Source organism: Oncorhynchus clarkii, chromosome 3 (genome assembly GCF_045791955.1).
Source record: "Oncorhynchus clarkii lewisi isolate Uvic-CL-2024 chromosome 3, UVic_Ocla_1.0, whole genome shotgun sequence".
Lineage (NCBI taxonomy): Eukaryota > Metazoa > Chordata > Actinopteri > Salmoniformes > Salmonidae > Oncorhynchus > Oncorhynchus clarkii.
This window is the reverse complement of record NC_092149.1, coordinates 31,957,078-31,970,620: the sequence shown is the minus strand read 5'-3', so window position 1 is coordinate 31,970,620 and position 13,543 is coordinate 31,957,078. Positions and strand designations below refer to the sequence as shown.

General features: G+C 43.0%; 1 protein-coding gene across 1 annotated transcript in view; it reads right to left on the bottom strand.

Annotated features, from left to right (window-relative positions):
• Positions 1 to 13,543, bottom strand: part of LOC139393328 (igLON family member 5-like) — a 172,927-nt gene that overhangs the window by 133,733 nt on the left and 25,651 nt on the right. The window lies entirely within an intron of this gene.

Below are 13,543 nucleotides of genomic sequence, written 5' to 3'. Positions count from 1 at the left end.
AGATGCCGGTCCATCCACCAAATTGTTCTGAAGATTTACTCAGAGCGCAGCAGCTGGAATGTACCGTTGTATATCATGTAATTTGTTGTAAATTTGAGGCGCCTGCTCTATAGCAATACTGCAGCCGCTGCATTGAGATGGAAATTGATACATTCATCAGTTCTCGGTGGGAGAATGAAGACGAGGAGTTTGATAGAGCTTGATATACAGTTTGATACAGCGTGAACCAAGGGCCAGATGGTGCAGACTTAAACATACTGTAAGAGGGAGGATATGGGTTCAAAAAGCAATTCATGCAAATTACCTTCCAATGAAAGCTGTTGACTCATGCAATTTTGCTGTGTTTACCAATAACAAATTGGAAAGGGAAAGTAATGGAAGTGCTTTTGGTGCAGAAAACCTGGATATAGAACAACCACTGCATGTGTTAACAACCAACACCAACGCCAATGTATAGACGACATGTTTAATGAGCATATAAAGTATTATGGCTGCATTTGTGTGTGGCCTATATAATGGTTGCCTGGGAGTGGAGTGTGACCTAACCAAATAAAGTCATTCATTAAGAAAGAAAACTCGAGCGGTTGGTCTGGGCCCTTGGTGTGTGGGAATTAATCGCTGAGGTGAACAAAACGTATAGAAATCTCACTGACTGGGAAAAGCAGAACCCGCTCCTGTACCCTCATACCTTATGTTATTGTGCAAAGTCAGCCTCACTGCAAGTTTTATTATCTCATACACTACATACTATTATTGGTTCTCTCTCAAAGCAGCAAACTAAATCGATTTCACATATTATCATTCCAGAATAGACCATTTCTTTAACTCTGCTTTATGGAAATGAGATGAGTGTGTTGTGTAGTATTTTGGACTGGGGCATTGGTGAGGACTAGTAACCTAGGTCATTACATTTCTAACTAGGTATATCTTACACTGGAGATCCCTACTATAAATCCACCTTTATATATCTACTGCATTACTACCATGATAGTCAAATGCACGGAAACAATTTTTCCCACTGGAACTACTACAAAAAGATGGCTCCCTTGTTTGCTGAGTGAACATTTGGAGTGGAGGCATCGCTAGAGGAGTTTGGAAGGATGAGTCACTGCAGAGCGCTAAACTGTAGGTGTGTGTGGAGGAGTGAGGCAACCAGGTGCTGTTAAGTGTGAGACTCTCCACTGACAGATGATGATCAAAGACAGCCGCAACGGCCACGTACGCTCATGGCTGCCGGCCAGACCAGCCAAATCCACAGTGGGGGACCACGACAAGCCCTGTCGGTGGAGAAGAGCCAGATAAAGGAAACCGAACGCAAGAAAATTCTGCTGCATATATAACCCGGTGGGTCTCCAAAACAAACTACCCCTTAGACTTAGTGCTGATCCCGGATCAGTTTTTCCTTTCAGATCACAATAAATAAGACAGGAGGGGGGGGGGGGGGGGGGGCTGATCTTAGATCACTTATCTTTACATCTCAATGCTTTTGGACCCAGGTTGACAACAAGTCTTAGTGTATGGGTGCTGATCCCGGATCAGTTTTTCCTTTCAGATCACAATGAATATGATCTTAGATCAGCGCTCATTCTCTGATTCTCCAGCCGACTTATTTTGTCCTCTAATGATCACCAGCCTATAGGCCTAGTTGCCCATTTGTAAGGGATTCTTGAGTGGGAATTATTGAAGATGTTCCGGGGACAGTGGGTGGTTTTCCCTGCAGCAGACTGTGGTTGAGATAATGCTAATGATGTCTTTTGGGATCTTGCACTGCCAAGGTTCCTGATCTTGATCCATGGGAAGCCCCAGTGTGACTTCTGGCAGTACTCTGCGAACACTGAAGCTTACGATAACTCGTGCCAGCAATTCTTTGGTTAATGGAATTAATGCCGATAAGACCTTGCCAGAAGACAATTACCTATCATAGGTAGATATCTGAACATGAGTACTTGTGGGTTGAATAGAAATAACATTCCCCCCAAATGGCAGTTATGGATACTATTATTTATGCATCAAGTGGTAGGAATGGACATAAATTGAGAGTGCAAATAGTTTCCCATTGCGCCTTCCCTTTGTAATGAAAAACATATATCGATAGTTGAAGTAGAACATCTAACAGAATATGTCCTGTCTACGTCCCTCACGAACCAGGGACTTTTTGCAGACCAACACTCACAAAGCATTTCTTATCGCTCCACAAAAGTCATTGCACGATGGATGATACTAACGCACCGCTAACTAGCTAGCGATTCCACATCGGCTATTGACCTGGGGGGGGGGGGGGAATTCTGACCCAAGTTAAGCGCACGTAAATGGTACGTAATTCCCTTTTCATGCACTTTTCTCTCTATTCTGACCTTGACCTTCAGCATAAGAAAAACGTGCTATTCACCCGCTATTCCTTCGGGGTGGAGCTCGAATCCCCATGATCCCTGGAGACTAATGTGAAACTGGTCATGTATTGCGGCCCGTTTTCCACAGTGAAGTTGGCTATAAATAGCTGTGCCGTTATTCCCATTTGTTGTTGTATGCCCTCATAATTTTTCTGGACGAAATATAGAGACCCAGGCATAGGCTTCTGTGCTCCCATGCTTTTCTCCATTTTATTTAACAATTTGTATCATGTTAAATATTAGTAATACCCACGCACGTCACTGTCACTTTTGTAGCCTACATTTTGAATCATTCCATTCCATTCCCTTTACCTTTCTATCCTCTGTTGTGTCCGTGTAGTTGTTCCTGAGGGTCGCTAGCATTAGTGGATCATATTAGGCTAACTTTGTGTAACAGTTTAGGACATGTAACCTACGTGAATCATTATGGAACTCAGGACACATGTACTGTAGCAGGTTAAACTTGAAGCCTGGCGCACGGTTCACAACGACTGGGCAGTTGTCATCGCGGCTCCACGATTAGTCCGAGGATTAGACTAGACTCATTGGACAATTGCTCAACCCCTGCTGTAGACTTTGTTTCCACCTTACAATATTTCATGGATTGAACTTGAATATGACAACTTTCAGGATGAATCAAACCACTGTTTTTGATTCATCAATATACTTTGTGCGTAAGAGCTCTCCAAGCCTGTTTTTTAATGATTCATACATACAGTTGAAGTCGGAAGTTTACATACACCTTAGCCAAATACATTCAAACTGTGTTTTTCACAATTCCTGACTTTTAATCCTAGTAGAAATACCCTGTCTTAGGTCCGTTAGGATCACCACTTTATTTTAAGAAATAGCAGAGAGAATGATTTATTTCAGCTTTTATTTCTTTCCTCACATTCCCAGTGGGTCAGAAGTTTACATACACTCAATTAGTATTTGGTAGCATTACCTTCAAATTGTTTAACTTGGGTCAAACGTTTCGGGTAGCCTTCCACAAGCTTCCCACAATAAGTTGGGTGAATGTTGGCTCATTCCTCCTGACAGAGCTGGTGTAACTGAGTCAGGTTTGTAGGCCTCCTTGCTCGCACACGCTTTTTCAGTTCTGCCCACACATGTTCTATGGGATTGAGGTCAGGGCTTTGTGATGGCCACTCCAATACCTTGACTTTGTTGTCCTTAAGCCATTTTCCCACAACTTTGGATGCATGCTTGGGGTCATTGTCCATTCGGAAGACCCATTTGCTACCAAGCTTTAACTTTCTGACTGATGTCTTGAGATGTTGCTTCAATATATCCACATAATTTTCCTTACTCATGATGCCATTTATTTTGTAAAGAGCACCAGTCCCTCCTGCAGCAAAGCACCCCCACAACATGATGCTGCCATCCCCGTGCTTCACGGTTGGGATTGTGTTCTTCGGCTTGCAAGCCTCCCCCTTTTTCCTCCAAACATAATGATGGTCATTATGGCCAAACAGTTATATTTTTGTTTCATCAGACCAGAGGACATTTCTCCAAAAAGTATGATCTTTGTCCCCATGTGCAATTGCAAACCGTAGTCTGGCTTTTTATGGAGGTTTTGGAGCAGTGGCTTCTTCCTTGATGAGCGGCCTTTCAGGTTATGTCGATATAGGACTCGTTTTACTGTGGATATAGATACTTTTGTACCTGTTTCCTCCAGCATGTTCACAAGGTCCTTTGCTGTTGTTCTGGGATTGATTTTCACTTTTCGCACCAAAGTATGTTTATCTCTAGGAGACAGAACGCGTCTCCTTCCTGAGCGGTGTAACGTTCGTCCTCTTCTTCTGATGAGGAGTAAGAGAGATCGGACCAATTCGCAGCGTGGTAAGTGTCCATTTTAATAAGTCAAACTGAACACTACAAAAATACAAAATAATAAAGTGAAACAAACGAAACAGTCCCGTGTGGTACAAACACTAACACAGAAAATAATCACCCACCACTCAAAAGTGAAACCAGGCTACCTAAATATGGTTCTCAATCAGGGACAACGATAAACAGCTGCCTCTGATTGAGAGCCATACCAGGCCAAACACAGAAATCCCAAAACATAGAAAAATTTACCTTTATTTAACTAGGCAAGTCAGTTAAGAACAAATTCTTATTTTCAATGACGGCCTAGGAACGGTGGGTTAACTGCCTGTTCAGGGGCAGAACGACAGATTTGTACCTTGTCAGCTCAGGGGTTTGTACTTGCAACCTTCCAGTTGCTAGTCCACGACTCTAACCACTAGGCTACCCTGCCGCCCCAACATAGACAACCCACCCAACTCACGCCCTGACCATACTAAAACAAAGATAATAAAATAACTAAGGTCAGAATGTGACAAGCAGTATGACGGCTGAGTGCTCCCAATGATGAACCAGACTTGTGGAGGTCTACAATTTTTTTCTGAGGTCTTGGATGATTTCTTTTGATTTTCCCATGATGTCAAGAAAGAGGCACTGAGTTTGAAGGTAGGCCTTCAAATACATCCACAGGTACACCTCCAATTGACTCGAATGATGTCAATTAGCCCATCAGAAGCTTCTAAAGCCATGACATAATTTTCTGGTATTTCCAAGCTGTTTAAAGGCACAGTCAACTTAGTGTATGTAAACTTCTGACCCACTGGATTCGTAATACAGTGAATTATAAGTGAAATAATCTGTCTGTAGACAATTGTTGGAACAATTACTTGTGTCATGCACAAAGTAGATGTCCTAACCGACTTGCCAAACTATAGTTTGTTAACAAGACATTTGTGGAGTGGTTGAAAAAGGAGTTTTAATGACTCCAACCTAAGTGTATATAAACTTTCGAGTTCAACTGTACTTTCCTAACCCTAAAATTTGCCTAAATAATATACAGGATCACAGTATTTTTTTTCATCTACCAGTTGGTGCTGAAATTGAGACAAATATGCGATATTTAGATGTCTTTTTTTAATCGATCCCTACATTCAGAACCCGTTCTCTCAATGTATTATAATGAGTCATTAGACACAATTTTAATGAAAGGTACACCGTATTTAAACGGATAAACGTACTGAAAACCCTATTGACTGAAAACTCCACAAGAAAATCTGTTGGCCAGCAAGTGGGAGGGTTTTCAGCGGTTGAATTAAATGTATTCAGCACACACAAGGGAACCACGCCTGCAAAGCTCATTATGCACATGCATAAGGTAAGTCTGAATACCAACTACTGAGAAGTGCGTAGTATAGGCGTGTGTAGGAAAGACGTGCATTTCATAACGTGCTTTAAGTTCATGAAGTACAGATGTACTGTACTTGTAGTCTTTTGTCAATGCAGACATACTGTACTCTTTACAGTAAAAACACTTCAGACATCAATGGATTCAAGGGCACTACCTGAGCTGCCTGGAGCCCTACTAAAAGCCTCCCAGTCTCGTCTTGAGACAGAACAGATTTCCCGAAGGACACAATGTGGAGCATTGAATGGGAAACCCCCCAGAGTCTGAAGTTTGGGAGCTCCGCTGCAGGAACGTCCTGGGCTGGGAATCGATGTGATACCTAGCAGCTGGATTAAATTATTTTTGTTGTTGTTGTGTCTGTTATTATTCTGGCTTTAATTAACTTCCTGTATCGGAGCTCTCTCCTCACTGCTCTGTGGCCTCATTGGGCAAGCTGAATGTGAGCTGAATGTCACGCTCTCCTTGGGCAGATCAATCCAGGCGATCAGATATCAGACTCCTGAAGGATGGCTGCAGGCCTCAGAGTGTGTGTGTGTGTGTGTGTGTGTGTGTGTGTGTGTGTGTGTGTGTGTGTGTGTGTGTGTGTGTGTGTGTGTGTGTTTGAAAGAGAGCACACACGCATGCACACATTCATGTACGCGTACACACACACAGCTCAAGGCCAAGGACTGATACTGTCAGACTGGCAGTCTGAGTGGAAAAATAAATAACTTCTCTTTTCAGTTAGGAACGCTTTGTCTTCTTCTATTTCCTTTATGCTCATGATTACCATCTGTGTAATAATAATGTGTCAGGTTGATTAGCTGACTTCCTCATTGAGAGGGACCTCTGTTCCACAAAATGTTTGCCCCGTGTTGTTGTTTACTGACTGCCTGAAGTCTGTGTACCTTGATCAAGGTTACACCGAAGTCCTCCCTGGGGGAATGAAGCAGAATTGTAACCCCTGTGGTAACATGTCTGCCTCTTAGCACAGTATCTAACTGTCTGCCTCTGCTAGAGCCTTGTGACTTGAGGGGGAAACACACCAGGCAGTCATTTGTAATGGTGAGTATTTGTCACAGAAGAACTTCCAGTAAATATATACATATTTTTTTCTCTCTCTCCCTCTCCTATGAGTATTATTTGTGGCCAACAATTACTTAGCTGATAGATCAGTCTCTCCGACCCTTGAGGGATTACCACAAGTGTTTTATTATTTTTTGCCATTTTTACCCCCTTCTTCTCCCAAATTTCATGATTACGATCTTGTCTCATCGCTGCAACTCCCCAACAGGCTTGGGCAGCTAACGCTTCTTAACACCCGCTCGCTTAACCCGGAAGCCAGCTGCACCAATGTGTCGGAGGAAACACCGTTCAACTGACATCCGAAGTCAGCCTGCAGGCGCCCGGGCCGCCACAAGCAAAGTCCCCCCGGCCAAACCCCCCCCTAACCCGGACAATGCTGGGCCAATTTTGCGCCGCCCTATGGGACTCCCGGTCACGGCTGGTTGTGAAACAGGCCACTCGGGAGGCCTTCCACAAGTCTTTTAAGGTCACACATATAAATGGATGATGTTTACATTGTCAAGATGAACCGTTTACGACGGAAGAGAGATGCAATTGGGTCCGTTAACTACCGCGGTGAATGGGGTAATACCAATGACTCAGATATCTAACATTACTGTCAACATCCTCTCATCATCCATTGTTTCTCACCATCTCTCTCTTTCTCTCATTCGCAGACGCCCTCCTTTTTCTCCCTCCCTGCTAAATCAATTGTCCAGCAAGTAATGTAGCACTCCCTCCCTCTCTCTATCCTCTCAATACAGAACATGTCTCCGTCTCCACCATTCCTACCTTCTCATCATTATCCCTCCCTACTTCCATTTCAGATTCTACATTCTCAGTTTCTATGTTATTTCCTGTCCCTTTGTGGTTCCTCTCGCACTTCTTGTATTTACATGTCTCCCTCTCCTCCCTCTCCACCTCCCCTCCCTATGACTTTAGTCTCCATCTCCATCTCCTCCCCCCTCTCCGACAAACACTCCTATTATCCCCACTCTGTCTATCTCCTCTCTTCCCCTCTCTTTATCTCGCTCTCCCACCCACTCACTTCTTACTAATAATAAACTGGAGACTAGTCATCGGGACAGGAGCCATTCTCCTCGGAACATCGGCAGCCCCCTCAGCACTGCAGGCAGGCAGGCAGGCAGGCAGGGTAAGGTGGACACACATCAGTCTCCCACAGAACGTATTGCTAATCCTAAAGGGATCAGATCACACTGTATGGAACGGCTTTTGTGTGTCATTTAATCATTTAAGCTAATGGAAAAAATAGAAGCAGGGCTGATAATCATTGCACTTAATACTGGCAGCTGAACACTCTTAGAAGAAATGGTTTGTAAAGAGCTGTTTGGCTGTCTCTGTAGAACCCTCTATCTGGAACCAAAAAGGGTTCTACAAGGACGTAACCAAAAAGGGTTCTCCTACAGAGCCAGCCAAATAACCCTTTACGGTTCTAGGTAGGACATTATTTTCAAGTAACATGTCACCCAAGATATGATGCCCCATAAACAAATATGAGAGACCAAAACAGACCAACTAAAAGATGTGATCCTTCATGTCAAGCAGTGGAGGCTCCTCAGAGGATGAAGGGGAGGACCATCCTACTCAGTGAATTTCATAAAAATGTAAATTGTGAAACATACATTTTTACATACAATTATACTAAATATATCAACGTCACCAAATAACTGACTAAAACACACTGTTTTGCAATGAAGGTCTACAGTACCCCCAACATCACCCTTTAGGCTAGCAACATGGTACAACCGGAGGACAGCTATTTTCCGGCCTAACCTATAGACTTACACAGTAACTACGACAACTTCCAGAAGACGTCATCCAACCTATCAGAGCTCTTGCAGCATGAACTGACATATTGTCCATCCAAAGGATCAGAGAATGAATCTAGTACTGAAAGCATAAGCTAGCTAGCTACTGTAGCACTGCAGTGCATAAAGTGTGGTGAGTAGTTGACTCAAAGAGAGAGAAAGACTATCGTTGAACAGTTTTGAACAAATGAATTTCTTAACAAATTAAGGAGAAGCAGCAGAGAGAGAGAGAGAGAGAGAGAGAGAGTTAGCTATATTAAGTTGTATTTGACCTTTTATTTACTTAGCTTGCTAATGGCTGCAGCTAATTTAGCCAACTCAACAACCTGACTCATATAGAGAAGAATGCTATTTATGTTAGCTAACTGGCTAAGGCTAGCCAACACTGCAACTCTTCCAAGTCAAGGTAAGCTTTAGTTTTTATGAATGTATTGCCACTGGGGCCCACCGGTGTAACTAATAAATTGCTTGCTATACATGCACTGCATGATTGTACACATGGATTGGATGGAAGTCAAATCAAATTTTATTTGTCACATGCTTTGTAAACAACATGTTTGGACGAACAGTGAAATCCTTACTGTCAGGCCCTTCCCAACAATGCAGAGAGAAAGAAAATAGAGGAATTGTGGGTTTACTAACGTGTTAGTTCTAGTAGCTATGTTGACTATGACGTTAGCTATTATAGTGACAATGATATAGGCTGTTTAGCGGTTATCGGTTATGGTATGAAGTTTTGGCTTGAAGAGGTTTTTTGACATGGTCACAGATAGCTGTTGTGTTGTGCACTGAATTCCACAAGCGAAGAGAAAAGGTGAGAGGAGGAGAGTGTGTAGATCGGAGAAGTAATTATACAACGAACAAAGTAATGATGCTGTATTTGGTTGCTATGAAAGTAAACTGTGTGTGCGGGTGATCAGGGATGTCTTCATTCCGCTGATTCCGTTGCAAAACGTTTCTTAAACGGAAGCAAAGTAAACGGGATGGACATACCTGAATTTTCCAATAGAAACTCTCCTTCTGTTTGGACTAATGATTACACCCCAGAAATAGCTAGATTCAGGCAAGAGTGTGTAAGGCGGTATTGAATGTATCGATGTCTGTCACCTTGATTACTCACATTTTTCTTGACCTGTGCAACTACGTTGTAAACCTTTATTCATAGGCTAGGTTGTAGCAATCTTATGATGGGTATAGGGAATATTCTAGTATCATGTAGTAGCCTAAACCTATCTACGTTATGTTGACCTGGGTGAATGGAATTTGAATGACAGTCATCCAATATGCTGTAATAGAAGTAAGGCCACGCTCATAAAAATAATAATCGTCCTCACACATCTTAAACGGCACGACCGCCACTGTAGTCTAGCTAACTAAAAGTGCTGTCACAACCAGTTATACCCTTAACGAAGTGTCCCACTGGGCAAAAACTGGTTGAGTCAATGTTGTCTCCACGTCATTTCAACCAAAATAGATCAACGAATCAACATTGAAAACTGTTTGGATTTACAAAAAGTCATCAACATAGGGCATTTCATCTCTTTTTCACCCAAATTTTGAACCTATATCCAATGACATGGCGAATAATGTTGTTGATTTCACGTTTAATTCACGTTAGTTGGCAACTCAACCAAAGGCTAACGTTCCTCTTGAGACTCAGCCTTTAAATCAGTCCCAATCCGAGCATGTCCATTTCCTCTACGTCTTACTGCACTGCCAACATGAATATCCCTATTCCTGGATTCACAAATAATCCAATGTAAATGCAGCATGGGGAAGCATTATGCACTCATTTAGAAGGCCACGAACCGTTACAGAAATCAATATCAGTCCGTGTCCACTTTTAAAAACTTCAAATGAAGTTTGCAAAACAAATCAAATCCTACTTTTGTTTCTCCTGCTGCAGCCGAAACAACGACAAGCTTATCTTTACCGTAACTGAGTAAAAAAAAAAGGTTCAAAAAGAGAATGAAGAAATGGCGAGATAGTCTTGTAGTGGATATAGGTTTAGGAATTCAATCAGCTTTCTCAATGCAACCTCCATGGAAAGTTGTATACATTCCCTGTCTCCGCCTTAGTGTCGGTGTCTTGTGTACATTGAAGAACAGAGGAAAAAAGTGGAGAAGCATTCACCAAGAAACAGAGCGTGAACATAAATAGGAGGCCAAGGCTGGTCACATCCACCCTAACAATTACACTTCTCGTCTTCCAAAAAAGTGGAAAATAAATGACACAAACAAAACTTTTTGAAGAGGAAGCATCATTACACCATCTCTGTTACCAACCTGGTCTCATAGACTAGACATAAAATAGTCAATGTAAATCCAAGACACTCAAATTAGTATGATATGTTACGTTTGGTATGGTTACATAGGTCAGAAGGTTACTTAAGGTAAAAAACTAAAGGAAGGCGGTTGGTCGGGGTGGGTGGACGCATTTATTTATTTATTTTACCTTTACTTATTTATTTATTTATGTATAATGCAAATGTCTAGCAACCCAAAGGTTTCGTGTTCGAATCTCATCAAGGACAATTTAAAAAAAATGCTGATTAGCAACTTTTCAAATACTTACTACATTTTTTTCTCCTTTGCAACTACTTAGCATGTTAGCTGGCCCTTCCACTAACTGTAAAATTAACCATTTTAGCTAACCCTTCACATAACCCTAACCTTAACCCTAACCCCTAGCTTAGCCAACTAGCTAACATTAGCATTTGCCACCTAGCTAATGTTATCCACAAACAGGAATTTGCTTCATATCTTATGTTACGCAAATACGTAACATATTGTACGTTTTGCAAATCGGAACATATCATACAAATTGTAATTCGCCAGATATCATAAGAAATGGATGACGGACGAAACGTGACATACAGTATTATCCTAAAAGTAGTGTCTCGGATTTACATACAGAATAATACGAAATGCTCTGAAACCAGGTTGCCGTTACACCTCTAGTCTACTGACTCCACACAGGGAGGAGAGTGCCTTGACATTGATCCAATCCATACACTTCCTTTATAATCTATTTTCCCATCCAATGTCTGCTACCCCCCACTTCCCTGTTTTGATAGCGCAGCTGTCGCCGTTATATGACGCATACATTCCTGGGCCCATTTGCGGCTCGGGGCGGATAAACGGATGTGAAATCAAGCCATGAAAAGCCAACATCGCATGGCAGGGAATTTCAACGGGACCTCATTACCAAAAGCATGTTCCTCATTCCTCCGCTGAAATGGCAAGGCCACGCTGATTAAGTGTTTTTTCTCCTCCCCCCTGTTCTTTCCCTTATGCCATTTTCATGGATGACATTTAATCGGAAGCATTTGGGGGATATTTAAGTTTATTTTCTGCGGCGAAAACCAGCGGCGTGAGGATCAAGGATTGAAAGAGGCTTTTGGCGGGTTGTGACTGACACTGGGCCTGGGTCATAAAAGCTAGCGAGGGGGAAGGCTAAAGAAAATCTTCCTGATGCCCCCCCACCATGACAAAGAGCCGGCTGTGCTGTGGCCAGACCAGAGCAGAGTAAATGTGAGGCTGTGTGGATGGAGTCAGAGCCGGGCCCTGATCAAAGGTTCCTCTACTCAGCTGCCTGCTGCAGAGCCCAGAGTCCCCTGTCACCGGCCCTGCCTGCCTGGCCCTACTGGCAGCCACAAGGACAGCAGCACTAATGCCCATGGTACCTGGGCATAAGCAGATATCACATGCCCCCAAAAAGAGATCTGAGAACGGCCCAGGCAAGACAACATCAGATAGGATCGGCTGGTCCACTGACCTCATTGCACAGGTGTGTATATCTGTGTGTGTGTGTGTTTTGAAGGATAAACAGCATCCCTCCAACCCCATGTTGCCTTTTAAATCCAGTGCTGCATTGACTTTTAAATCCTAAGCAAAGTAAAGCTGCACATGTAAGAAACAGTCCAGTGGGCAAACTGTGTGCCTGTCTGTCTCTGTGTGTTTGTATGTGTGTTCGAGGGCAGAGTGAGAGGATGAAAGTAGCTGCAGTACACACATGGTAATAGCCCAGAGGTACCTAGCTGCCACCAACAGGTATACTAATGAAAGCTGCTAAGGGCTAGAATATTTATACTGTTTGTCTTCTTCTAGAGCAATGCTACCTCGGCTACTATACATATGTGAGAGACTGTGTGTAGGTGAGGGAGAGTGTGTACGTGTGTGTGAAATTTCACACATCACACACACACACACAAACTGCCTCAATATGACTCTACATTGCATGCGAGTGTGTAGGTGAGGGAGTGTGAATATGTGAAAGCTTACACATCACACCCACAAGGACACACACCCACATAAAATGCCCCAGGTTACGATTCTTTTCCCTTGCTTCCACCTGTTTTTCTCCTTGCTCCCTCTCTTTTTCCTCCTCTCTCGCCACATGCTACCGAAGCCGCAGGCTAGCGCTAACTTCAATTAGGAAGCAACACACCATGCCATTTCCTACTGTAGTGCCAGCTCTCCTAGCGTTAGCTAGCTCATCTGTGCATACCTTACCTTATACCTTCCTTTCTGCACTGCGCCGACGGCTATCATGCAGGGAGCTGATCCGTGACTTGCCATGATTGAGCTCGCTTTGGCTAACAGGTGCTATCATCTCCGCAAACCTTCAGCACTTCTCCCCCTCGCAGTGCCCACACTTAGCCCATCAGGCAGAGTTGATGAAGAAATGTAGGTATTCTGACCACAAAGACTTGGCACAGCGTGAAATATGAGTGATCGGATAATTGAACTTGAACATTTAGAGTTCAAAATCGGTCAGAGTTTCCAATTGTGGAAAGGTGGAGGATTCACAGTTTGTCGGCCCAACCTGGGTTTAAATACTATATCTAATCATTTGAAATATTTTGGCTGTGCTTGATTAAACTTGCCTGTTCGGGTTGAACAAATAGAAAAGTTCCAATTGCTGCAAACTCCGCCCACCTAGCACTCCAAGTATTTGAGAGATTACAAATAGTATTTGAACCCATGAGGCCTGGTGTTTGTTGGCCGAAGGCAGTTGTTTTCAGCTTCGGCTCAGCCCAGACGGTCCTCCTAAAATCAGTGTGA